At 43.0% G+C, this 27,480-nt stretch overlaps 1 protein-coding gene across 8 annotated transcripts in view; it reads right to left on the bottom strand.

Moving 5' to 3' along the window:
• APBB2 (amyloid beta precursor protein binding family B member 2) overlaps window positions 1-27,480 on the bottom strand; it is a 940,970-nt gene that overhangs the window by 788,755 nt on the left and 124,735 nt on the right. For all 8 annotated transcript variants that reach the window (XM_069201881.1, XM_069201876.1, XM_069201871.1 and 5 more), the window contains exon 2: window positions 10,833-10,919. The gene's annotated coding sequence lies outside the window, so the exon portion shown is untranslated. The remainder of the gene's footprint in view (window positions 1-10,832; window positions 10,920-27,480) is intronic.

The raw sequence follows: 27,480 nt of genomic DNA, 5'->3' as shown, positions 1-27,480 counted from the left end.
TGGTTTGTGGTCTTGCCTTTTAAAATCTGCTTGCTTTCATTAGTGGAAAGCATGCATACGTCATGCCTTTTCCGGTGGTTAGCCTTCCTCGAGCGCAGCGACCATGTACTGAAAACATACGAGGCTCGCTGTTTTCCGTCCGGTTTGTGGACTACTCTTTTTCTTTTTTCGCAGCGTGAGCTCGCTTGTTTAGCAGCGCAATCGCGCTGTTTTTTTTTCCATTTTATGGGGCAAGAAAAGTCCAGTAACTGTTAATAGCTCTAACTCCGAGAAATGCGAGACCCGTTGCGTTGCAAATGCTTTTTTTTTTTTTTAACAGCGAAATGCATCAGTACGTACCAAACCGACGCAAGGGTGTATTTTGCTCTAAAATATAGCACTAAATCATGGATTTGCATTTCACGTAATTACGTGCAATACGGCGTAATTTTCTGGAAATTTAGCACAATTACGTGAAGGCAAAGAACAAAAATTTCGCACACTCCTATTTCGAATGAAGCCCGCTTTAAGTTAATCAGTGTGGTTTTGTGTGCCAGTGGAACTTCAGCAGCCATAGAAACATGCTTTGGGTAGAAATGCTACACGTGTGCTAGGTAAATAAATACATGGTGCACCGGGTGTTCGTTATAATTCTCTGGCCAGTGCACACAGCTGCTTTCAGGAGGCGCCATTTCCGTGGCCGAGTTGCGTTAAAGTGTCATCAAAGTTGCCTTCTCATTGCCAGCGCCAGAGCAGCGTTTGAACGCCTGACTGAGTTAGGCTGTTCGAGTCACAGCACTGACAAAGTAGTCGAATCACTCCGGGGCTTTGGACACGAACCAGGTTTTTGTTTATTGCCATTGCTTCATTCCTCCTGTCTGAACAAAGCGCCATCCTTTCCGTTTTGTTGAGACTAATTTTCAGCACGTCGTCTGCCCAAGGCTGCCAAATGCATGGAGGATAATTGGACGTGCCGATAACTGCACTGGAGACAAATGAGGGCGACATCCAAAGAATGTCAACAGCAGATAACCGGACAAATCTCGTCTCAAACAGTAACCAAGCACCTTCACATCGGCATGAAGCAACACAGATTCCTCGTTATAAACCAGAAATCGAGGCAGGATTTAGTACTTTTTCGTTCAGACGAACGATCCATCAGTATGTATTTCATTATTTGGTAGGGTTAATTTTATAATCCACTTACGGTTGTAGGTACGCGTGGTCCCTAGGAAGATGACAGTGGAAGAATGGACACTCATTTACACCCTAACGAAGAATGCAATACGAACAGGCTAGTCTCTAACCAAGGCAGACGATCCCTGTGCAGTTTAAAATGCATGTAATTGAAATAGTATTTATATAGCACTTACTACCCCTGACGAAGTGTTCATGCCCTTTTTTGGCGAGTAGCACGCTGGCCCAAAAAGGATTAGTGGTGGATTAGTAGCAGGAAGTACGAGTTAACTTAAAATGGTGGACATGCAGATCTGTTAGTTGGATTGAATAAGATAATGGAAGGATAGAGGAGGGAAGAGTCTAGAAAGTGATATTTGGGAGATCACAGTACTAAGATGAGGTTTGAGAGGAGTAAAAGGGGAGATGGAAAAGAGAAGGGTCATGAAGCGGATTAGGGAGATTATAGCAGTACAATGAGTTTTGGGATGAGCCAAAGGAGGGATAATTAAGGGAAGAATTTGAAAATGATTATTTGGGAGATCATAGAAGTAAAATGGTGTTTGGGATGAGCCAAGGAGAAATAGAGGAGTGTACTGTCTAGCAAGGGTTATTTCGAAGTTCAAAGTAGTAGAATAAGGTGGTTGTAAAACAATTTTTACTAAATTTTTTAAAGTACGTATTACATCATTTCCAATTCTCCCGGGAATGTGAGCCTTTCAACCACAACTGGGGTATCTTATGTATTTCTTGCTTCCACTGGCCACATTAATTGTGCCATTATTAAGGCTCTCAGTTTTCTGTTTTGGCGAGTTTTACAGATAAATATGGACAGAAAGCCATCTATATCTTTATCTGCATTTATGTTTTAAATATGGTTAAAAACATCAAAGAAGATATTTTTGAATGATTTCTTAGTGTTGTCACCCAAGACTGCCTAGCCAATAGCTACGAAGAATGACAACTAAGGGAGTTAAAAAAAGAAAACTATCAAATAATCTTACACCGCTACAGGAATGCATGCGTGTGAGAGCTAAAATGCACATGTTTTCATAAGGATGTACAGATGCATCAAATATGGCTACGTGTAGCAGCAACCCATATCAGGCACTGAAGTAAGAATGTACACTTATATAAATATCTTAAAACTGAGAGCCCCAGTTATCATGCCTGCAGTGCACCTTGTTTAAGGAATAGTACTTATTCTCTTTATAAAAAGTATGGAGGACCATTTGAACACAGATTTATCTCTTTGAACAGTCAAACACGCTTTAGCATTTCTTGCATTACTGGAGCTTTAAAATGGAACACCAACTCAAAATTAGGAAACAATATCCACCCGTCAAAACTTTCCAGAACACATGGTTAGGACTGAGTTTAGACGTGGCAGATATGAAGAACTAATCCAACCAGAGATACCCATTGCGAGGCCTGCCTGATCGTTAGCATGGTCCCCTGGAGAACAGCAAGAATGGGCTGCTGTGTACTTGACTGTGACCTAACATTCAGAAAGAAACATGTTAGGAAAAAAGCAAGCATTTATTTACAGTTAATTGAAGTACAGTTGTCCTTCACCACTTATCTTTAGAAACACCTTCATGTTTAGAGACATTGTGCAACAGACATGTCAAATATGGTATAGTCTCTCCAAATAAAAAAAAATGTATTTCTCAAACATGTGGAGTGTTTCTCATTAGTGCACCAGCTTATATTACTATATGGAGTGGCCTTTATCAGAACTGATAGTTTTAAAACATGAACCTAGAAACATTCATGCCCCCATCATCTTTAACGACAAGGTCAGTAGTGAATGAAGAGGCGAGTCAGGTGTAATGCACACCCTCTATGTGTCCCAGGTTGTTGTTATACATAAAAACTATAATAGTCCATTAAATGAAACACAAGACATGTTTTTGTATAGTGAACATCCTGAACCTATGTATTTTATGGCGCCCTCGTATGTGATAATGAAGAAACAGGAGGCAAGGGAAAAGACAATTGCCCAAGATCACACAGATGGGGTCAAGGGTAAGACAGGATTTATCAGGGGTATTCTGGTTTCACATGGTGCAAATCAGCAACTAGATGGTTATAGCTTTCCCGTTTTACATCATATGTTACTGCTTTGTCTTTAGTTCTTGACGCATGAAGTTAGAGTGTGGATGGCAGGCAGAAGCCACATAAAGGTTCTGCTTGTTTTGGGCTCGAGGGTTTAAGAAAACCTTGTGCTGAAGCACACCTAGCCATCTGGCTCGATCCTTCATTGTTTTGCCCAACTTTATTACATAATGGCAAAAAAGGGGACAATGGGATAGGATCAAAATTATTTGACCATGACCAAACAATTTAGTGAAGCAAGATTACCCACATCACAGTACGAGAATCCTCGTTTCAAGGCCCATAACTTTCTCACTACACAAAAGTTTAGTAAGTGGACTATGAAACTGGGTGTTTTCTCCCCTAGGGTAAACACAGATGATTGTTGGGTTAATGTCCTGTTTCGTACCACATACTTACTAGCAGTGTTTAGTTTGATTTAGGTTGTTCGTATCTCTATAAACAGATGGAGCAGAGAGATTTGTAAAAAAAAAAAAAAAAAAAAAAAAAAAAAAAAGTGATTGTCCAAGAGAGCCCAATTTGCCACAAGGTGAGCCCAGATTTTCAAGAAATTCCATTTAGCTAATTAGACAACAACTGGGGTGAGTGGCTCCAATGGCGAGACTCCAGGATTATTCTCACTAAAGAACTGTCACTGTGCTGTGGAACCTGACCAAACTTTTCATACATAATTTACAGTCATCATATTCTGACAGAGTAATACAGTCAGGGTTAAACCTCAAGTCTTAGTGTCATGGCTTGCACTTTCCCACTGTATCATATCTAGCAGTGGCAGTTGGGTGCTTGTGTCTGGCAACCCAGGGAAATGCAAACCTTGTTGTTGGTCTTTGTCAAGTATTGTTTAGAGCTCTTGCTACTTTAACTAAGCCTGTTTCTAAGTACTCCTAATATTTACAGATAAGAGACTAAAGGCATTACTAGATTCTGAGACCTAAGATTTTATTACAAGCACGGAGGCTCCTATTATGCTTATCTTCTCTTGCTTTAATTCAAATAGCAGCCAAGAAACTACAAATCCCAGCAGACCCCGCTGGGAAACTACAATAACGAATATGTCATACAATATGTCATAGAGTATGTAACCAATCAGATGCACAGAGGGGTATAAACATATTGGCTGATAGCAACAAGTCCTCTTTTCTTGCTGCTAGCAGTCAAGATAAGTACTATCTTCTACTCATTTATTAATGTTCGTTTTGCGTGTATATATATTTAACCTGGGCATAGTTTGTTCGAGGTTTCCACTTAATGTATGTTGGTTTTGTCTTCTTATATTCCGTATCATTCCGTTTTCTCCTGAATATTTGGGAAATTCCTTTCCCTTCGCTTCGCGCCCCAACGTTCTAACTTGAACGCCTGGGGCGCGCGCGCACGCTCTATCCGCCGCATTCCTCTCAAGCGAGCGGACAGAGCTTCTGACAGCTGAACGCGCGTCAGATCAGCTGTTTTTTCTCTTCAGCTGAGGCTTGCCGGCTGTTCTCCGCGGCATTGCTTCAGCGTACACGCGTTCGGCAGCGCTCCTTTGGCTCAAGTTTCTTCGTCCTTTTCTTTGGCTGCGGTCGCGCCTTTACGTTTGGAAAGGTTTTTAAACCTCTACAACATCGTCATAGTGCACTCTACTGGGCTTGTCAAACACCGTTTTTTCTCAATACAAGCACTTTATTTCACGGTTGGTTCTTTCATTTATTTATTTAACCTGTTGAAAGGGAAATTTTAGTTATTTATTCGGAATATCATATTTACAATTTTTTCCTCTGAATATGGAAAATTACTCAGAAGAGGATGACGCTCAGCAATTCAAGGAAGATTTGGACTCTTTTATTAAAGATTCGGTCCAGAAAGCGGTTTCTGCTTCAATCTCGGGGGTTTCTAAAACATTTGAGGCCTCTATTAGAAAGTTAATCTCTTCAGCCTCGCCTTCTAAATCCAACAAAAGAAAGGCAGACAAGGCTCAGGATGACTCCGACTCTCCGGCTAAAAAAGTTTCTAACCAGGCTTCCACCCCTAGCACTTCCTTTCCTATACAGATCACTAATCTGGGAGATACTGATGATGACATGGGTGATTCAGATTCGGATAAAGATTCGGATAAGGAGGATCCAGACATAATGATCTGGCCAGGGCCTACGGAGAAGAGGCGTAAAACTTCTCTGAGTCAACTGGGAGAGTCTCCTCAAACAAAATTAAAAAATACCTTAGTGGACTTCGCGGGCCAACCGATGTTTGACCCATCCCTTATCCGTCACCCAAATTCCACTGAATGGACTCCCTGTGATCATGTATCGGAATACGTACTTAAGAACTTACGTCAACCTCTAGAGAAACTGGTACGCAACAGACTCAAATCTGAGTGCCCCAGGCCTTCACTACCGAACAACATCACTAATACTCCGGCCATTGATCCAAATATCATAATGTTTTTCACAAAATTTGGGAAAGATCCCAAAAAAGGTGTGGACAGAGCCTGGACCAACTGTCAGGACAGGCTGCTGGATATCTCCGGTCCACTCACTAGAATTTTGGATCTAGCAGAAGAGGCTAGAATGGAGGGCAAGAAAGTGGATCCGGTTGTACTCTCTAATTGGGCCCAAAGGGCGATATGTCTTCTTGGAAATGCTAACGCCTCTATGGCACAGGAAAGGCGGAAGAGTCTACTCCTTAAAATCGACCCTAAACTCAATTCTCTCGCAACCAAGGAGACAGGTCCAGAAGCCAACGGTTTGTTGTTTGGAGACTCTTTCCTCAAAGAACTCAGCAAATATGTTCAAACTTTTGCTTCAATGGACAAGGCGCAGTCTTCCATGAACAAAATCTTTCACTCCCGTGTTTTTGGAAGAGCCGGCAAAGGCAGGAGCCGCTTTGCCGGCCGCTACACCCATAGGGGTGCGGTCAATCAGACCAGAGGCTCCTCTTCATACCCTCAGGAGTACAAGCCACAGTTCTATCCACAAAGGTATCGCTCCTTCAGACGTGGCTTCAGGTCCAGAGGCTCCCAAAACGCAGGTAAGCGTTCCTCCTTGTGGCTCATTGTTGGTGGGAGGCCGGACGGCTTTGTTTGTGACAAATTGGCGGTCTCTAACCGCAGATCCTTGGGTCCTGCAGACAATTTCAGGATATCACATAGAACTCTACTCGATTCCTTTCCAACATCATCATCCAAAACCCTTAAAGTTTTCCGAACAGCAAAACACTCTTCTTTCTCGCGAGGTTCATTCTTTACTCCTCAAGCATGCGATAGAGCCATGCGCTCCTCACCCTTCAGGCTTTACAAGCACTTTGTTTCTCGTACAAAAGAAGAACAAGAAATTTCGTCCTGTGATAAACCTCAAATTGTTCAACAATTTTGTCGTTTATCACCATTTCAAGATGGAATCTATTCTCCATCTCCGAGATTCGTTGTTAACAAACGATTGGATGGTCCGCTTAGACCTACAGGATGCATACCTTTCCATTCCCATTCATTACTCCTTCAGGAAGTTTCTACAATTTCAGTGGAACGGCCAATTTTATCGATTTACATGTCTTCCATTTGGCCTCTCCTCGGCTCCTTGGTGCTTTACCAAGGTGTTGAAACCAGTCATAACTCATCTACGAGCTCAGGGAGTCAGAATTATCGTATACTTAGACGACTTCCTAATCCTTCACCAGGACAGATCCACTCTCATACAACATGTGGACATGTTAGTTTCTCTTCTTCAAGAGTTAGGTTTTCTGATAAACAACGACAAATCCAACCTCATTCCATCTCATCACATGGAATTCTTGGGGTTTCTCGTAGACTCTATCAAGGCTACTCTTCATCTTCCGGCCCAAAAAATTTCCCATATCAAGAAAGAAATACACTTAGTTCTCAGCAAATCACAACTTACGATCAAAGGTCTCGCCCGGATAATTGGTCTGTTAGCATCATCCATTCAAGCTATATTTCCAGGTCCCCTTCATTATCGAGCACTCCAGCGTCTAAAAATCCGACATCTAAGAGAGGGCTTTACTTACGAAGACCTAATCTTGCTGGATCACGAATCCCGGATCGAACTTCAATGGTGGCTCGATCATCTAGATGCTTGGAATGGCCGGGCAATATTCTCTACAGCACCAGATCTTGTTTTAGAATCCGATGCAAGTCGGACTGGTTGGGGCGCAAGATGCGCTCAGTTCTCGACTGGAGGTTTATGGTCAAGAGAGGAGTCATATCTGCACATAAATTGTTTAGAGATTCTTGCAGGTTCCTTTGCGATCCAAACCTTCGCCAAAGACAGGGTAAGCTGTTCTATTCTCCTCCGGATGGACAACCTTTCTGCGGTTCGTTACATAAATCATCTTGGAGGTACTCGGTCAAAACCCCTGGCCGAGCTAGCAAAGAGCCTATGGGAATTCTGTCTCCAAAATCAGATTTCGCTTCGAGCAGAGTATCTTCCAGGAGAGATGAACACAATCGCAGATTGGTGTTCCAGATATCTCCAAGATTCGAGCGATTGGCGTCTTCACCCCTCAGTATTCAACGCTCTTTCTTCCAAATTCGGTCCCTTCTCGGTCGATCTTTTTGCTTCTCGTTTAAACAGCCAGATCCCTCGGTACTACAGCTGGCGTCCAGACCCCCAGGCTTTGGCCACCAATGCTTTCCAACAGGACTGGTCCAATCAAATCAACTATGCTTTTCCTCCTTTCATAATGATTTCCAGGGTTTTGGCGCAGGTTCGCCGTCAATCCACCAGAATCCTCTTGATTACCCCCCTCTGGCAAGGTCAGCCTTGGTTCCCGTTAGCCCTCGAGCTACTTATAGATCTCCCCGTTCTTCTTCCAAGTTTCCCATCTCTATTATTGAATCCTCAAGGTCATCCCCACGACCTAATAATCAGTCAATCCCTTCAGCTAGTTTCTTGGATGGTTTCGGGTCTGCCTGGAGAACCCCAGGAATTTCGCAGGAAGCTGCAAGCTTCATACGACAGGCCTGGGCTCCTGGCACAACCAAAGCTTACAAGTCAGCATGGTCTGTCTGGCATAATTGGTGTCTGCTCAGGGGTGCCAATCCCTTTTCAGCAGATGTAGTCCTAGTTGTAAATTTTTTAGCTTCCTTGGCAGCCCAAGGAAAGGCCTACAGAACGGTCAACATGTACAGGTCGGCTATTTCAGCGGAACACGACAGAGTAAACAATAAACCTGTCAGTGAACATCCTCTGATTTGTCGTTTATTGAAAGGAATCCGTTTTACCAAACCTCCTTTACCGAAGTACAATTTCATGTGGGATGTTAATGTAATGCTACGATTTTTCTTATCTCAACCGCCTAATTCCCTTTTATCTCTAAAGTTGCTTTCTGCTAAATTAACCATGCTTCTTTGTCTGGTGTCTCTAAAACGTATTTCTGATGTTAGAGCTCTAGATGTGACCTCAGTTCAGTATACCCCTCAAGGTGTTTTCTTTCAGGTACAAAAACGAACAAAAACTAATTTAATGTCTGTTTTTTATCCTTACTTTCCTGAGCATGTTAACTTATGTGTAGGAAATTGCTTGAAGGAATACATTTTTAGAACCAAGGATTTGAGGAAGTCCTCTGAAGCTCAACTCCTCGTCTCTTTCAGACCCCCTCATAAACCTGTAACTTCCACTACTTTAGCACGATGGGTGAAATGGATGATGGAATTGGCTGGCATTAACACCTCCATTTTCGGTGCCCATTCTACCAGAGGAGCTATGGCTTCCAAAGCCTTTTGGACAGGTTTGAGCTTAGGGGACATCCTCAAGTCCGCTGATTGGTCAAATGTCTCAACTTTTAGAACCTTTTATTGCAAGCCTGTATCCCATGTAGCTAATTCAATAATTTCTATGCTTTGAACTAAGCATAATAGGAGCCTCCGTGCTTGTAATAAAATGGAGATTTTCTTAGCTTTAGTGAAGGAAAGTCTTGATTTTATTAAAACACGGAGGCGAGTATTATCCCACCGCTTTGGGTCCATTATTAACCCTCCCTTTATTCTCATTAGGTACAACTTCCACTACCAACCAGTCAACTTAAGATCCTGCCTTCATCCTACCAGGATACTCCGCAAGCGGCATCTTCTCCGACTCATGAAACGACTCTATTCCAAGACCTCTTCATTCCCAATTTGGATCAAAAGACTATTCATGTTGTCTATCGTTTGGAGGCTCTATTTTCATTCATATTGGCATGTATTATTTTGTTGTTGATAATACCTTTATTCAGACTATCTTAACTGCTCTACAAGAAAAGAGGACTTGTTGCTATCAGCCAATATGTTTATACCCCTCTGTGCATCTGATTGGTTACATACTCTATGACATATTGTATGACATATTCGTTATTGTAGTTTCCCAGCGGGGTCTGCTGGGATTTGTAGTTTCTTGGCTGCTATTTGAATTAAAGCAAGAGAAGATAAGCATAATACTCGCCTCCGTGTTTTAATAAAATCAAGACTTTCCTTCACTAAAGCTAAGAAAATCTCCATTATACTTCATTACAGTTCAATAATCAAGTTACTTCCTTTGTAAACTTGACTCAACAAAATTAGCAATGAGAAGCAGAGAACTATTCCACCAGTAGTGCGGTGGAGGGATAGCAACTCAAATATAGTGTAAAGCAGAATTGTCGAATCTAGGTTTTGCTTTGTAGAGACTTGGGGCTTACTTTAAAGGGCAGTATGAAATTACACCCTCAAAGTAATTCTATGACTCACAGTCCACACCATGTACACGCTTCACTCATTATACACACCTTACACCCCCACCGTCCCCTACCACCACCCTACTGCCATCAATACGGCCCTCAATCATACAACAGACAACATTTTCTGGCCCTAGGAAAATGTTTGGGAGTGCCCATGCATTAAACCCTCAACATCTTAAGACATAATCCATTTCCATTTTAGCTGCAGTCCTACAATATTTAGGAATGTTTTGGGTATTTTGTGAGTGTGCTGCATGCCATCCTCCCCTAAAAGGATATAGTTAAACAGTATGTGCCTAACGTCTTTGAGAAGAGAAACAAAAGTCCTCTAAGCTGCATAGTGAACATGGCTGCTTGGCTCTACTGGCAGAAACAGCGACTCCTGCCCCTGCAAGTCTCCTGATGGCATCATAGGCAAGCAGTGTCTGGTTTGGGTGCAACACAGGAGCAGTGCTTCCTTGATCTCCCCCACCCAGACTCCTATTACTGACATCACCCAGAGTACATACTAATGCAGTGTATGTTGAGAGGGTGCAAAATGATGCACCTGCTAAGTGCTCCTGCTAAGTGACAGGATTGACTAAGCAGTTTAAATGACTTTTCTACTCCCGGGGACCTTTTGAAAAGCACCACAGAACTCTGAAAGATTGGTTGGGGCAATTGGTTTTTGAGTGGGTGCTGACCTCATCAATCTCGTGTTAGCTTCTATTCTCTCACCTCTGTTCAGACTACACTGACATTGCGTAATATCTGCCACGCTATACTTTGGCCTGAACCAGCTAACACTAGTGAGTAATCATGAATCACGTCTACAGTAACACTGCAATAAGAAAATCACTTTACAGTTCAGATGTAGAAGTGGTTTCATATTTTACCTTATCAGCACTCGCGAGGCTGTCTCACGTGTCACAATCTTCTCCGTTACTAAGGTTTCAGCTCATCTCTGTGGCTCAGTTAGTAAACTGCAAACAACAAAATAAAATCAAAATCAGCAAAGGTGTTTTTTTCAAGTACAATGTATGTGCCATCAGAAAGGAGGAAGAATATTCACTTCCTTTAACATGACAAGCATGTAGGCTGATGACTGTTTCAACATGCACATTTGTTCCTCAACATTTCCATAACTTGTCCTCACTTTGCTGCTTGCTCATATAACTCACATTCCTACTTTCAGGTTCAAATATGCAAGAAGAGCAGTGTAAAGTACGAATCCACAACGTAGAAGGTAATTAGGATCTTTATTTATATGGCACCACTCCAGATACACGTCCTACTCCAGAAACACAGAAACACAACTGCCGATCTTAGAGAAATACCCATTCCATAATAGTTAGTGAAATAATGCACGCGTTGACATGGAAACCTTACACGCGAGCACTGAACACAACACATCCTCCTCCTATAAAACATAAACAACAAACCTATACAAACAAATATATACATAACAAGAAAAGATCTAAAAAAATATTAACTAGGATAAACAATAATAATGAACATTAAACAATATAATCAGAAAGCCATTTTGGTTTACTTCAACTTCTCTTACTCCCAGTATCTGGATTATTATCTGGCACTTCAAACTCTGATGAACTGGCTTCAGAAATTCTAAGATTAAAGATTAGTGATATCCTGGTCCTTGTTCGTAAGATTATTATCTTCATTACATTTATCCTGTAACTCAGAATCCTGTCCAACTTGTTCAATTTCTAAATTCCGTGCCCTATGAGCACACACACTATGTTCCTTCTCTTTGTTGCTCTTAAACAAATTAGGCTCATACATCAGGTCTTAGTCATAAGGTATCTTGTGTTCATAAAGCATATTGTGATAAGTGAAACACACCCATCTATCCCCCTTTAGGGTGGCAATGCGTTTTAAATTCCAGACTTTACCATCTGACACTCTCACAGCATTTTTCAATATCTCAATTACTTCAAAATGTTTAGAGAACTGTCTTTCACCTTTCTTAACCTTCCATGGTTTTTTGACTAACATTCCTACATTAATGTTGATTCCACACTTAGTACCCCTACTTTGATAAAATGTTGTTTTATAATGATCATGAGTGTCACCTAACTTACATCTTACAGCATTTAAATCCTTAGTATCAACAAAATTCTCAAATAACCATGAGGGATTACTTTTAATTCTTGCTACTCTACCTCTCATAATTTCAAAAGGAGTACATCTTGTTATCTCGTTCATTGTTGTACAATACATCTACACCGTTTTATGTACATGTAACTCCCAACTGTCATGGGCAATACCTTCAGATTGAATGGCACCTTTAAGTACTCTGTTAAAGAGTTCAATAAAACATCTACCACTGGGATTGTATAAAGAGTTAGTGCAATGTTTTATACCTACTCTTCTGAAATAATCCTTAGCCTTTTTTTTAGATAAATTGTACCCCACTATCAGTAATTATCTGTGTAGGAATACATTCATCAGTAAACATCTTATCCAAGAATTTAAGGACTACATCAGTATCCACAATTTCAATGACAGGCCATTTAGAAAAAATGTCTATGGCAGCAACAATGTATTTGCCTTTATCACTAATGGGGCCCATAAAATCCAAAGCAATCACCTCCCAGGGACTCACTGGGTTTCAAGAAAAACATATAGGGTTTTAATGTCTTCAAAGATTTGTCAGCATTTGCACACTTTATGCAATCTCACAAACACTGTTCTATGAAAATGTCATAACCAGGCCACCACATTTTTTTTTACTGATTGTTTGGTCCTCACAATCCCTCAATGTTCCTCATGGCATTGCAATGTGATTAATCTCCTTAGACTAGCTAGAGGAATAGCCCTATCACCGCTCCATAATATATCATATATGGGATAATTCATTTCTAACTTCCTAGAATGTTCTCAAGATAGGTTCTAAAACTCTCTTCTGTGCCAATCCCTGAACAACGTATGGTAAAACATTCTGCACTATAACGTCCTTAGCATAGTCCTCTTCCCATGCCTTTTTGTCAATAAAAGGGATATCTTCATCATGTATCCAAGCAATATGATAATTATCCCACTTAGAAAGAATTTCCTCCTTAACCTGTAGAGGCATACTGGAAAGAAAATCAGCAGAAACTGTCTTTTCCAGGTACATAAACAACATTGTAAACAAAATCCTGAAGTCTCATTGATAATCTAGACGAGCACATGCTTTGATCATGCCTTTCGTTGTGAGTAATTTAACTAATGGTTTATGATCACTTCTCACCTTCAATGGTTTGCCCCATACAAACGCTCTTAAATGCTCCAAAGTCCACACACATGCTAACGTCTCTCTTTCTATGACTGAATATTTCGCCTCTGTGCTAGTGAGAGATTCTTGAGGCATAAGCGATAAAGATTCACCACCATTAACCGTCTTCTGGGATAATACAGCACCCAAACCTTTCTTGCTGGCATCAGTAGTATAATATTAGGTAAATTCAGACCAAAACCTGATAAGGCAGCAGCATTAGCAATAGCTGATTTGACAATTTCAAATTCTCTATTACACTCCTTACTCCAAAGAAATCTATTTCTGTTCTTGAGTAATTGTCTTATTTGGAAGGTTTTGTACGAGAAATCCATACTATATTTTGAATAAAATTCGGTGAGACCTAGAAATGATCTCACGTCATCCTTGCAAAGTTGGTTCTGGGGCTAAATGTATCACATCAACCAAATCAGGTTTGGGCCTTATTCCTTCCTCGCTCAACACATGGCCTAAATATGCAACACTTTTAAATGCAAATTAACACTTGGAAAATTTGACTGTTAGTCCTCTCTCATTCAGAACACTTAACACACGATCTAAAGTTCAATCATGTTCAGTTTCATCTTTGCCATTAATTAAATATCATTCTGAAAACAATGCACGTTTGCCATATTACCAAATAAGGAATACATATGTCTTTGAAATACTGCAGCTGCAGAAGCCAACCAGAATGGCATTATTTATATTGGTAACAACCAACAGGATTAATGAATGCAGTGTAATTTTTAAAATTCTGTTGTAACACAATCTGGTGATAAGCGGCAGAAAGATCTATGGTAGTGAAAAATTTTGCACCATTAATAGTAGGAGGCATTTCCAAAATGCGAGGTAAAGGAAATTGGTCAATAAGTATATTATCGTTCAAGTAACATAAATCAATACATAATCTAATTTTGCCATCCGAGCATCTACCAATTTCAAACAGGGAAACCCATTCAGATTATTCAATTTTCTCTGTAACGCCCTCCTTTACCAATGTATCCAACTCCTTCTCTTCTTCTTTCCTAATTGTTATTGGTATATTTCTCACCTTGAAAATTTTAGGAACAGCGTTTTTTTTTAAAGAACAATTCTGTGCTAGAAATCAGTTAATTTGCCAATTCGATCACAAAAAACCTTAGCAAACTTCTTACGAATCGAATCACTTATTTTTTCACACTCAACAATTACCATCACAGGTTCAGGAATAATACCCAAACCTTCTTGATTTTTCCAACCTAAAACTGAAGGGCCTTTCTTAGCAACATACAATTTACATAAACTCGATCTATCCTTAAATTCAAAATAGAATTTTGCTAAAACTAATAAATCAAATTTTCTCTCCAGAAAAACCTTCTGGAGAAATATCAGGACTGACCAATTCATTACTGAATGTTTTTGCAAACTTGTCATACCAAATTTGTTCATTAATAATAGAGTAAGGAGTGCCTGAATTTGCATACATTTGAACCTTAAGCCCACCAATAGTCACAGCACATACTGTTTTTTTATTTGACCTTTTCTATATCAACATTTAAAATGTTGTCTTCACTACCTTTAATGTTTAATACAAACTTGTCATCTTCTCTCTTGTCCCATGAAAGAAAATCATCCCTGTCACTCCCTTCATCCACAAATTTAACACTATTGTGAAGTTTCTTTCTGCAAACTTTGGAAAAGTGCCCCATCACACCACATACAGGAACACTTCTGTTTTAATGCAGGGCAAAATTTACTGTTCGCTAAATGTGATCTACTGTCACATCTAAAACATTTAAGATTTTCTTTGGAGAATTATTTTGAAGTATCTTTATTGACTTGTTTCCTTCCACCTTTTCGTTCTTGACTTTTAGCATGCACTTTACCTACACATTCATCTAGTTTTGACTCTTTCTGTATAACTATTGCACTCCTGGAAGACATTTCAGCTTTTCTGACAATATCTGAAATTTGTTGTAAATTAGAATCCTCATTCACCCACAGCCTCTCTTGAATAGAAGAGTCATTTACATGCATGATTACTTGATCCCTTAATAAATCCTCTTGTAGCTCACCAATATTACAATCTAACGATAATGTTCCAAGCTGCACGCATATTAAAATCATGAAACAAATGTGGCGTGTGTACCGAAATCCAACAAAAGCACACAACAGAGGCGTGAGAACACCACTCCGTGTAGATACCGCACCAAATGCCAACAGCACGACATGCAGAAAAATAGAAATCGGCACACTCCAGTATTCACCGCCCACAAGGTCTGGGAAAGTACCTGTGCCGAAAACAAGCTCCTCCTGCAAAATACAGGCACCAGTTCAGCACACGGTACAAACAAATAACGATAATCCAGGGAACTTGAAGTAATCCAGGTTCCCAGTAGAGCACAAAAAAATAATATTGGATGAGGTGATTGCACGCCGAGTAAAGGGTTAAGGAGTGGTGCCACTCGTCACCACTTGTAAAGTACGAATCCACAACGTAGAGGGTGAGTAGGATCTTTATTTATATGGCACCCTTCCAGATACACGTCCTACTCCATATCAACAGAAACACAACTGCCGATCTTAGAGAAATACCCATTCCAGAATACTTAATGAAATAATGCATGAGTTGACATGGAAACATTACACACGCGCATTGAACATAACACGCAGCCTAAGGTGGACCTCTGCAGAGGCCTCGGCCTTCATAGAATACAACAATGAATGACAGAAGTATAATTTCCAAATAAACATAAGGAATCAATCAGTTAATAAATAATCCATTTAAAACACAAAAGCTGCCCCAGGAAGAACCGCCACAAACTCAAAAAATATGACAGAGCATTTTACTTATGTAAATACCTACAATTATAAGAATCAATTTGTGGTCAGTGCACAGGTCACACAATGAATGATAAGAAGAGCAAGTTATGAATATACAAGAAAAACATTGGGTCAATAATATCTGTAAGCAAATCTGCTTGTTTCGGTACATAGGTATGTCACATGGTGATATAAATTACTATGTACATCATGGTCGTTCTAATGTTTACCATTTCAGCCCTTCTAAATAATTTCATGGGTCCCCATCAACATGTGACGGAAAAGGCCAATTGAGTTAGCCGAGGGGAGTGTGTCAACCACACAAACAGTGTGAAATTGCACTCGAAAGTGTCAGGAACGTCCAATTAGTAGTCCAATGAGCCAGCACCAATTCAAAGCCATTGCAAAAGTTGATTGTGGAGATATTTGGAGATGCGGCCCCTATGAGCCGCTGTTGCTGTGATATACAACACTGGCTGTACTATTTCTCATTCAGGGTCACCTTCTTTCTACACCTTCCATATACCCATGTTCTGCCTTTGCAAATGCTAGTGACACAGTGCTTCCATGTTTATCACGGTGGTAAAGAGAAATAGCACAATCAAACTGGTCCTTCGAGTAGGAATTATTTAGCAGCAGGAGCATCGAAAGCTGAGCAATTGTACAAATATTATGGTGAGTGGGTTCCAGTTGAAACCAAATTACAGAATCCAGGATGGAAGCAGGGCGGAGGTATCCAAACCGGTATCCAGATGTTCTGGTAAGGAATAAACAAATATGAATGGCTCTCAAAAGACAAAACTTTTCAGTCTCTTAAACTTAATGTAGTAACTAGAATGCATACGTGTCACAGGGACAAAGAAAGAGACATCCTGTGTATAAGTGGGTGTTGGGAGTTGAACCCTGGGCAAACCCGAACTGGCCACATGATGATAAATGATGTAGCAATTTCTGATGGATACAACTACCTGTGGATTCCTCACCTAATGAATTCTCCCATGGCGCCAGCATTCGACGGAAATCTTCTTCCTAGTCTCTGCACGTCGACGAGGACTTCACTCTAGCCCACGCGACGCCGTCTGACGTCATATAGGCAATAAGAGGTCCTCGACGACGTGCCGACGTCAGTTCCCTTTTTTCCGTGCATTCGAAACGGTTATCTTCGAGGGAGCAACTGTTACTTTTGTGGTTACAGTGTATTTTTGCTGCGTAGTCTTTCGCTGTGGTAATAATGTCGCAGAGAAAGTCTGGATTCAAGCCTTGTCGTGAGTGTGGAGGCAAGATGTCAGTGACGGATCCTCATTCCGACTGCCTTTGGTGTTTGAGCTCCGACCACGACGTCTCGACTTGTGATTCATGCCAGCACATGAATCCAAAGGCCCTCAAGGAACGTGAGGCGAAGCTGTTTATGGCGAAATCGAAAAAGGAGCATCACAAGAAGTCTTCTTCGCCAAGACATCGGCGTCATCGAGACTCCCGGCGCCGTAGAGAATCTCGGCGTCATTCAAAGGAGACTCGTTCCAGGTCTTCGGATCGGCGCCGAAGGACATGGGAGATCAGTCCCACGGTTACGCCGCATCCTTCGACGCCGTTGCCCTCTCCGGCGTCTCCGACTTCACCTGGACAGGCGTCGGTGATTGAGGTATTGGAGCCTCAGGTGTTATCTCCGGCGTCGCAGACGTCGAGGCCGGCGTCGGGGTCGCCTCCGAGACAGGCACCCCAGTATCCGGCTTTTCCCACCCCTGGAGCCGATAGTTCTGCATTCTTGAATGCGATGTATGCCATCTTCCAACAGATGGCTCCAGGGGGTGCTCCGGCTGGGCCTTTGGCCTTTTCATTGGGTGATCCTGCGCCTCTTCGGCCGGCACCCTTTATGCCCTTTCTCCCTTTTGGGAACGTGGGCTCGGCGCCGGTGTCGGCGCCGGTGGCCGCTCCGGTGGCTTCAGAGGGATTGGCCCCGGGGATTTCCATCCCGTCGACGTCGGGATTTCGGCCTGTGACTCCGGTGGGTCCATCTGCTTCGACTGCTCTTTCGTCGGCGCCGAAGTTACCTGTGGCGCCGGACGCGGCGTCGGTGGCTTCTGAAGATCGGCGCCGATCTTCGACTTCGGCAGAGGCATTGTCGACTCTGCGTATTGAACAACGGCTTCATTCGAGGAGACGTGCTCTCCGTGTATTAGAGGAGCAGGAGTACCAACGAGCCCTGGAGGAAGGAGAGCTAGAGGACTCGGGTGATGGGCTGCGTGGTCTGGAGTCGGCCAGTGGGCTGGACACTTCCCCTGAGTGGGATCTTTCGTCCCCGGGAGAATATACTGAGGAGGCTGCTTCCTTTCACGCAGTGGTACGGAAGGCAGCTAGTTTTTTGGACCTTCCTTTGCCGGTGGTGGAGGCTAAACAAAACCTTCTAACAGAGGTGCTACATCCGGCCTCAGCTGCAGCGGAGCCTCTTTTGCCATTTAATGACGCTCTGCTGGATCCGGTGTTAGAGGTGTGGAAGAGGCCGGCATCTTCCCCAGCAGTTCACAGAGCCGTGGCCAGGAGGTATCGGGCGGCTCCAACTGACCCTGGTTTTCTGTCTAGGCACCCTACGCCGGAGAGCTTGGTGGTGCAGGCCTCCTGTTCATCCAAGTCAGCGCATGGTTCTTTCCTGACGGTGCCTGGGGACAGAGATTCAAAGAAACTGGAGGCGCAGTCCAAGAAGATTTTTTCGTCCTGCAGTATGGCGTTGAAGGCCACCAACGCAACCTGTATCCTGGGGAGGTATATTCATGCTCTGATGGATGACATTTCCTCATCATTTACAGAGCTTCCCCAGGGTCTTTTGGATGTTGTTTCAAATGCCCAGGCTGCTGCGACCCAGATTATCCAGACTGGACTGGATACGACCGACTCGGTAGCCAGAGCAATGGGCACAACTGTGGTGGCAAGGAGGCAGGCCTGGCTCCGTAACTCGGGCTTTTCTGCGGATGTACAGTCCACATTGTTGGATCTCCCGTTTGATGGGGACAAACTGTTTGGAGCCAAGGCTGATTCGGCCTTGGAACGTTTTAAGGAGAGCAGGGCAACGGCTAAGTCGTTAGGGCTCCAAGCTCCTTCTTCCACGGCCTCTTCCAGATTTTTCAGGAGGTTTCGTGGATTTGGGCGTGGCTCTTCCTCCTCTTCCGTTCGGGGAAGATATCAGCAACCTGCCTCTTCCCATCCCTATAGATCTTTTAGAGGGAGAGGTAGGGTCCGCACCAGAGGAGCCTCTCAGCAGCACTCTGCCTCTTCCTCTGGCGGGGTGCAGCAGGGGAAGCAGCCTTAGGCTTCCACCATTTCCCACTCACTCCTCTCCTGTAGGGGGAAGATTACAGCATTTTCTCACCAAATGGAAGACTGTTACAACGGACACTTGGGTTCTCAGTATTGTGGGAAAAGGCTACACCCTTCCCTTTCGGGAGTTCCCGCCCCTCATCCCGCCCGCCGCCCTTCTTATTGTTCAGAAGAACACCTCCTGTTGCTAGAACAGGAGGTACAAGCCCTCCTTTCAAAGGGCGCGGTGGAGTTGGTCCCAGAGCAGGAAAGGGGTCGAGGATGTTACTCAAGGTATTTCCTGATTCCCAAGAAGGATGGTCGTTTGAGACCAATCCTGGACCTGAGGATCTTGAATTGGTTCCTCAAGCAGGAAAAGTTCAAGATGCTGACCCTAGCACAGGTGCTTTTGGCGTTGAACAAGGAAGACTGGATGGTGTCTGTCGACTTGCAGGATGCTTACTTTCATATCCCGATACTCAAGTCGCACAGGAAGTATCTCCGGTTTGTGGTGGGATCGCAGCACTATCAGTTTGCGGTCCTTCCGTTTGGTCTTACTTCAGCACCTCGAGTCTTCACGAAGGTGATGTCGGTGGTTGCGGCAGAACTCAGAAGGAAGGGGATAGCAGTATTCCCTTACTTGGACGACTGGTTGATCAAAGCCAAGTCCCCGGAGCTTGTGTCGCATCATCTGCAGTCAACAACCCAGTTGTTGTTCGACCTGGGTTTTTCGGTGAACGAGCCCAAATCTCACCTAGAGCCCTCTCAGCGCCTCCTGTTCATAGGGGCAGTACTGGATACAACATTGGGTCGGGCCTTTCCTCCGCCTCAGCGGATTCAAGATATTCAGGATTTGGTTCCAATGTTTCGAAATGGAGCGGTAGTTCCAGTCCTCAAGGTCCTTCGTCTGCTCAGTCTGTTTGCCTCCTGCATTCTGTTGGTCACGCATGCTCGCTGGCACATGAGGGCTCTTCAGTGGTGCCTCCGAAGGCAGTGGTCTCAACACAAAGGGGATCTAGAGAGTACTGTCAAGATCTCCAGAGATGTTACTGTGGATTTGCAGTGGTGGATTGCAAGCAACAATCTTTCACAAGGAAAGCCGTTCCAGCAGTCGCCACCAGTGGCCACAGTTATAACGGATGCTTCCACTCTAGGGTGGGGAGCTCATCTGGGGGATCTGGAGATCAAAGGCCTTTGGTCTCCAGAGGAACAGATGTTTCACATCAATCTGTTAGAGTTACGGGCTGTACGTCTGGCTCTCAAGGCCTTCCTCCCTTCCCTTCGTGGTCAGTCGGTACAGGTCCTAACGGACAATACTACCACGATGTGGTACATAAACAAGCAGGGAGGAGTGGGGTCGTACCTTCTCTGCAGAGAAGCTCTTCGACTATGGTCCTGGGCAAAGGACCATCAGATTTGCTTGATAGCAAACCATCTGGCCGGAGTCTTGAACGTGCGTGCGGACAGTCTCAGTCGCCAATTCTCGGCAGACCACGAGTGGCGTCTCCATCCAGATCAAGTCCGTTTAATCTTCCAGAGGTGGGGGTTTCCTCGGGTAGATCTGTTTGCCACTCGAGAGAACGCGCATTGTCCGTTATTCTGCAGCCTCCAGTATCCGATGCAGGGAGCGTTGGGGGACGCGTTTCAAATAACCTGGTGCGGCCAGTTGCTTTACGCGTTTCCTCCCATACCCTTGATTCCTCGAGTATTGAGGAAGATTTGCCAGGACCGGGCTCTAGTCATCCTAATAGCTCCGGATTGGCCAAGGAGGGTATGGTACTCCGACCTTCTCCAACTCTCAATGTGCCCTCCGCTCCGTCTCCCTTTCAGGGCAGACCTCCTCTCGCAGTCGCAGGGGCAGGTTTTACACCCCAACCTCCAGAGTCTGCACCTACATGCCTGGAGATTGAACGGGGCAACCTGAGTTCCTTCTCTCTCCCGCCTGAGGTAGTGGATGTTATATTAGCGGCCAGGCGACACTCCACTAAATCTATCTACGCTAATCTAAATTTGTTGCGTGGTGTGGAGAGAGGCAGATTGATCCTTTGCATGCTCATCTATCGGACGTTTTGTCTTTTGCTCTGTCTCTAGCGCAGAAAGGTTGTGCAGTGGCTACCATTAAGGGTTATTTATCGGCCTTGTCAGCCTTCATATGTCTTCCAGACCAACCATCTTTATTTAAATCCCCTATTGTTATCAGATTCTTGAAAGGTCTTCTAAATAAATATCCTCCAAAGCCATTCGTTATGCCGCAATGGGATTTGTCCTTGGTTCTGACTTTCCTTATGGGGTCCCCTTTTGAACCTATGCATTCTTGCCCCTTAAGGTATTTGGTTTTAAAAACAGTCTTCCTGATAGCTATAACATCAGCAAGGAGAGTGAGTGAGTTGCAGGCCTTATCAGTAAAGCCCCCTTATACAACTTTTTATGGGGATAAGGTGGTGTTGAGGACCAAGGCTGCTTTCCTCCCGAAGGTTGTTTCACCTTTCCATTTGGCTCAGGCAATTACTTTGTCCACGTTCTATCCTCCGCCTCATCCTTCCAAAGAGGAAGAAAGACTGCACCGTCTGGACCCAAAGAGGGCGTTGAGCTTCTTTATTGATAGAACAAAGGATTTCAGGCTGGAGGATCAGCTGTTTATTGGATACGTGGGCAAGAGGAGAGGAAAGGCAGTCCACAAGAGAACACTATCCAGGTGGGTTGTTCTTTGCATTAAAATCTGTTACTCTTTGGCAAAGAAGGATCGTCCTGAGGGCATTAGAGCTCATTCCACCAGAGCTAAGTCGGCCACTTCGGCCTTGGCCAGAGGTGTTCCTGTGGTCGACATCTGCAAGGCCGCAACTTGGTCGTCCCTTCACACTTTTGCAAAACATTACTGTTTGGATTCTGAGGTTAGAAGGGACGGCCATTTTGCACGGTCAGTGCTGCAGGATTTCTTGGTTTGACCATTTAGGCACCCACCGCCGGGCGTGGTACTGCTTTGGGACTCTATTCATTAGGTGAGGAATCCACAGGTAGTTGTATCCATCAGAAGAACGAGTTACTTACCTTCGGTAACGACTTTTCTGGTGGATATATTAGCTACCTGTGGATTCCTCACGGTCCCACCCGCCTCCCCGTTGCCTTTCTGGTCTTACCAAGTAATCCTTGAGTACACTCCTCTTGGTCTTCGAGGGTGCAATAGATGTTGTATATAATATATTTATATATGTATATATGTATATATCTTTGTGTATATACTTGATGTGTATATATATTTTTTAAAAGAGAGAGTTATATATATATAAAAGATTTACAGTTATTCATGCAATGTTGTGTATTTTTACAATGTTATGGGATTTTGCCTTGCTCTTTCATTGCATTGCCTGGTTGTTCTCATGCACGTAAAAAATGATTGGTACTGACGTCGGCACGTCGTCGAGGACCTCTTATTGCCTGTATGACGTCAGACGGCGTCGCGTGGGCTAGAGTGACGTCCTCGTCGACGTGCAGAGACTAGGAAGAAGATTTCCGTCGAATGCTGGCGCCATGGGAGAATTCATTAGGTGAGGAATCCACAGGTAGCTAATGTATCCACCAGAAAAGTCGTTACCGAAGGTAAGTAACTCGTTCGTCTGGCACACAACGGAAAAAGTGCTCATCATGGCAATGTCTGACAAAGTCCATACCAATAATGTATGGTCTAACAGTAGTAAATGGCCATCTCTGGCACATCCAGGCAATGCCTGGCATTAACAGACATGATTTGCTTAATACGTGGCATGACTATAATTCATTCATTCTCTCTTGGAGGTACACATAAATTAAGACAATTGTTTCTGTATCCAGTACAGTTTCTGTGACTGGCAGGTGCAGATGGTTGGTCAAAATGGACTTGAAATTGTTAACTGAAAGCCTGAGTCAAAAAGGATGCCTATCACTTTGTCGAACACTGCCAAAGCTCCCAAAGGATAGGAAGTCCCAATCAGGCCATCCAAATATGGATGCACATGGACAGTTGCATGATGTAAAGAGGCAGCCACTGCTTCCGTTACAGAGGCAAAAGCCAAGCACACCAAACCCAAATGAGATGACGTGATATTAGTAACCTACCAATCATTTTATAGCATAAATATAATAGGTGCACAGAGTGGAATACAGAAGTAGGTGTTATTAAAGTTGATTGCACAGAACTTGTCCTACATAATCCTAATAATTATCTGTCAGAGAATACCTTCTTGGACAGAACAAGCTAAAGAGACGGGGGTCTAGAATAGTATTTCGACCATTGAAAAGAAGTGGAAGTAACCTCCCATCTGATCTCCGACAAAGGTAGCACCTGTGTGCCTCAAACTCCAGGACCTTCTGGAAAAAGAAGACTCCCTTTCAAGGCGCATAATGCTATGTTTTGCTTATTTTGTCCAAAGCCACAAAACCTCTTCACTGGTTTCCTGTGCTTTTTTCCTGGACCACAAGACCTTGACAGGTCTGGCCCAGTAGCTGCAATAGCCACTGAAACATTTGAAAACATCTGGATCTGGCAGAGTTTGCAAAAGATGTGGGAAAGTTTCATAAGGAAGAAGTGAAGAACAAGATGGCCACCAAGGAATTTGCAGTCATTACTGCACTTTCATATTTCTACTTGTTCTCTTCTTTAAACGTGACTAGCAATTTCTGCTCATCAAATGGAAAGCCTGAGCACTGCGCTCAAAGCATTCCCTTACCTGCTGTGTCCTTGATTCACGGCACAGCCATGCATACAGTGGTTTTCCCAGCTTCATTCATGCATGCAGTGGACATTTTCTGTCCAACAGCTGGGACCTCTGACTGGAAGTCAGCCAACTCAGGCCTCATTTTATTTTTAGCACTTGAGTACAGCAATCACCTTCCCTTAAAAGAAACTTTAGGGGAGGCTTTCTTCCTTAAGCTGTTCTACAATTTTGTTTTTATTTTAGGGGGTTAAGTGAAAAACTCTACACATTTATATCTGCTAAGGGTCGCTCATACCACGACTATGATAGCTAGACAGCAATAAAATTCCTAACCAATGTTTGGTATGAGAAACCGGAAATGAAAGGAAATCCACTTCAACTAATCAGGAAGAGTGTAAACTGAATGAAAACATACAAATCTATGCACCTTTCAATCAGGGAACATCTGGTTTCACAGAAGGTATTCCCTTTTGTCTTTTTAGAGTGTACCGGTGGGTACTTTCAGATGGCCTCTGGTCACCCAGTTGCGGTCACAGCAGGATGACAAAAGGATATCAAGCTTCAAGACATCAAATATTTTACCACTGAACATCTGGTCTCCTGTCAACTTATGTTCTCCCTCTCTGCGCAAACCAACGGCCCCTATGAGAAGGGAAGGCCAGATTTAGTTTGTCTGAGTCAGGAACTACAACTGGGAGAGGGTGAGGCACTGGTACTACCTATTCCAGTGGAGTTGGTAAGCAGAGCAGGCATTGCGGGGAAATTACAGAATTAACCACAGCCAGGACTATAGTCAGAAAACTGGTATGTCGCGCTTGAAGCCAAAACATCATGATCAACTCTTTTAGGTAGTCCTCATGGTCTTCAATACTATGTTTTGGACCGTCACCAGCATGTGTGCTTGGAGATATTCAACATTCCAGTATATTACCACAGAGGAACTATTTGGTAAATAGGCAACAGTACTCACTTCTGCAGAACCGAACTTTGCTGATAGGCCAGGATTTTTACTCTTTTGAAACCTTGGTCATCTTCCTAGTTGGAAATGTTGGTGCCCAGACATACTTCAATAACAAAATTACACACTGAGCCAGTATGGAAAGCTTTGTGAAATTTAATGCCCACCCCACCCCGCTTCCCAGGCCCCTCCTATTCCTAACTCCTGAATTATCAGGTATTTCTTCATTGCTTGCAGTATTTCAATCTGCAAATGGATATAGGATGCATAATCCCTGAGATAATTACTCTGAGTGTTTCATAGAGTCGGTTTCTGGTACCTTAAGGATAATGTCCGCCTCAGATAGGTTCAAGCAACAGTAGATACCAGGATTAGACCCGATAATTACTATTTGAAGATTCCACTAGAATTATGTCTCCAAGACATTGCAGGATTCTTCCTAGTATTATACTAGTATGGAACTCCATGGCTTTTCTGTACTGTGTACTTAAGACCAAGCTCTGGTGGAATTAAGCTATCCATTGTTAGGTATGTCGACACTGAGTGGTCCGGTGATGCCTCAAACAGATAACACACATACTGCTTTCCACCAACCACAAACTCTTGTGTAGCTAGAAGACGATTTTGCAGGTAAGAAGGACACCTATGATAATCCGCTGCACTGTAAGTCCAGGCACGGATGAGGAGGTTGAAATCCTAAGACATTCAGCCACCAAAAGATCAGATTTGTCAGAGCATTTGCTAGAAGTGAAATACACACAGCAGAAGTAATAAGGGAATGCAGAAGATCAAACACTGCAGCTCCAGCATTCCTTTTGTGCTTAAATCTTTTTTTAGGACATCGTAAAATACATTAAGAATTAAAGTATGGTTTATTTATTTTTTAACCTTGATATTCAATGACTAGGTTATACAATTTCTGAACACTGAAAAGACATAAATAATCATAAGTGGATTGCCAAGTAATTCAAAATAAACTACGTACATATACGTAAACAACTATAAGGTCTACATTATGTATGCCATGTTCGGGTTCGATCAAGTGAAGATCTGGGATTCTTTACCTTAGCAGTTCTACTTTCCCCATCTCATGTTTATATTGCAAATTCTCTGCAAGACTTGTTCTCCCTGATGTCATTTTGTGAAATAAGATCTCTTTTAAACTCATGGTTGTATCAGCCATTCTAGCTAGTTTTCCCATTGCTATGGAAATATGATTTACCAATGTGTATTTTTAGTGTTTGTTTGAACAATATATAATAGTTAAGGTTTCAAGATGGTTTCTAGACAAATTCATTCTTAATATTGCATGCCCGTGGACCATAATGAAGTCCTAGAAGGTGCACAATGAATTTTAAATACCTGAAAAAACGTGATGACTGAAAAATAGTATCGAAATAAAAAACAAGTAAGACTTGAGCAGATGCTATTGGGAAAAAAAACACATTCAACCTGACTTAACAGGGAGATGGAGTGGAGGAAGACAGCCTGTGGCCACATAATGTATAAGGGGTGGCTTGCCATAAATTCTCCAACATTTGAATCTGAGCTTCAAATTTTATGCGGAGGAAAGTGTGCTTCAATCTTCCAACCTCAAGAAGGCGACACTCTCTGAACCTGGAAGAAGGTCGGTAGAACGTACAATTGCTTCTCTTTTTTATTATTGTTTTCTAAATTAACAGTGTAGTGGCATTATGTCCAGAACAATTATTTAATAAATTGTCATGTTTCAAGGCAATTTAACATGTTCTCCTTTGCAACAACAATATATGCAACAAAGGATTGTATCGTATGTCTGTTATTGTCTTTGGCAAGATAATGTATCCTTATGACTTAGAAAGATCTGCCTGTCACAAGCCAAGATCCTTCCTTTCGCTCGACAAAAACAAAAACTTGCATATTACAGCATCCAGCATCCACAAGCAGGTATGAATGATAACTACTCCATACTCCATGTTCTCATGTATCCAATCTTTTCCTACCATAACTTGCCACTCCATCTTGCAGCGCTGTCTTCCCATCATCCACAATACCCCTACCTGCCTCAGATTTCTTGGGCATCCCCCAATGGCCACATGCCTTGCCTTTCCTCCACTGACCACATTTAACATGGAGTGTTAAGGAGTGTTAAGGATGCCGCAGGTCTGAAGGCACTCAGGATATTTAGAAAGAGGGAGCAATGAATGCCCTACCATGGCAGTAACACAGGGTAAGGCAGGGCCCGGAAGTGCCAAGAACAAAGCAGTTGTGGTAGCTGGACTCGGGCCCTGTAACAGAGGAGCCTTGTAAGGTGCAGAGAAGGCTGGGCTCTTCTGATGCATATTCGCCTGTAGTCCAAGGCTTCAGGTACAAGGGCGGCTATTCGGCAATCCTGTACTTATTGCAAAACAATAAAGGCCATCCCACACTGCAAGAAATACAACAAATCACAGTCAAAAACCATGGCAAGCACCAAGATTCCTAGAGATAGGGAACTAGGAAACAGAAAGCTGGAACAGCCGTTATTTGAGGGGACAGGCAACAAT

The sequence above is a fragment of the Pleurodeles waltl genome, chromosome 1_2, assembly GCF_031143425.1.
Source record: "Pleurodeles waltl isolate 20211129_DDA chromosome 1_2, aPleWal1.hap1.20221129, whole genome shotgun sequence".
In the NCBI taxonomy this organism is placed as follows: domain Eukaryota; kingdom Metazoa; phylum Chordata; class Amphibia; order Caudata; family Salamandridae; genus Pleurodeles; species Pleurodeles waltl.
Note: the sequence above shows the minus strand (reverse complement) of the source record. Positions and strands in the feature narration are given on the sequence as shown.